Source organism: Aplysia californica, unplaced genomic scaffold (genome assembly GCF_000002075.1).
Source record: "Aplysia californica isolate F4 #8 unplaced genomic scaffold, AplCal3.0 scaffold00455, whole genome shotgun sequence".
In the NCBI taxonomy this organism is placed as follows: domain Eukaryota; kingdom Metazoa; phylum Mollusca; class Gastropoda; order Aplysiida; family Aplysiidae; genus Aplysia; species Aplysia californica.
The window spans coordinates 310,833-312,308 of record NW_004797725.1 but is presented as its reverse complement, the minus strand read 5'-3'; positions in this window follow the sequence as shown (position 1 = coordinate 312,308).

Genomic DNA, 1,476 nt, shown 5'->3' with positions numbered 1-1,476 from the left:
CACACACACACACACACACACACACACACACACAAACATCCATAAATCCCCGAGTCCGATCTCTTACAAATCCCCGAGTCCATAATGGAGGTTTATACAAAATGTAGTAAAAAAGAGGGTTTTTATAGTAGGTATTCATACAGTCGTGCTCGGGTATTCTTCTTGTAGACCATTCATCTTTCTGGAAGACAGCCTACACGTTTTAATATTAATAGATAGGCCTACATGTTTTTTGTTTTTTTTTAACTTCCCCATTCAGAAATCAAACTCAAGTCTTCTAATTGTCATGGGAAAGGGTTTTTAATTAACTTCTACGTACAGACTCTAGTACTTCTTTTAGCATGAGAGCATGAGTAAAGAACGCACAAAATTACGTGGAAGTACAAGTACTGGAAGACCCCATTGAGGTATGTCTAGGCCTACAACGTGCTCAAACAAATGGGCAATTGCCAAGAAATAACAAAGAAGAGATAGATTCGGGGGGGGGAGAGAAAACCACCAGTTGTATAGGCTTGCTCACTGATGATAATGACACTGAAATGATAAAGGAAAACTGGACCTTGAGTGGAGAGAAACTCATTGAAACACAATAATGGCTATTTAAAGCGTGTGAAAAGTAAGGCAAACAGAAAAGACTGGGAAAGAAATGTAGGATCCACTGTGGAAGCGCCCTACAACCAAAGATTCTCTACTACATGCAGTAAACTAGTAGAGAATCTTTGCTACAACCACCCACGATGAAAAGGGAATGAACATGAATCAGCCAATATCAGAAGAAGACCAGTAAGATTTATTAGATAAGTTCAGCTTGATGCACAATAAGGAGCTTTTGGACAGTTCCGATTATACACAAAGACTCCAAAGAGATGAGTTCAGAAAGCTCCCCTGCAGTTAATTAAAGGTAGGACACAAAGATTATACATGTAATGATATTCCAAATTATATAGAGGCCTACTAGTACTACTCAAAGCAAGTTAGGGATCACTACAGTTTTCACTATAGTATGTTGAGACTGTGTGACAAACAAATATTGAGAAGTTAGGTGACTGAGTTTATGTCATTGTAAGGAAGGGTCATCGATATTTACAATAATGAACAGGTTTGACACATGTCGGTTAATTTACGCTGCCTAGACAGGGTGAAAGGGGGGATAATTTCCCGTAAAATCGAAACTGTATTTGACAATCACTCACGTGATTTTCAGTGAGTGGTGTGGGTTAAAAACCAACTCAGGGGAATTCACGCTTCCTACACTAATGCCTTAGTGAGTTTGACGGTGTTAGGGGCATTTAATGCGGTCACATTAAGCGATTTTTAACAATGCCTCCAAGAACTTTCAAGAAGACGTCTGAGCAACGTCGACAGGGGACGAGCCCTTGCCAGGCTCCACGAAGGGATTGCTGTCCGTGAAGTACCAAGACGGCCTGCTGTCGAGTCACTCAGTGATCATCAGACTGAGAGACCCCCGCCCCCCCC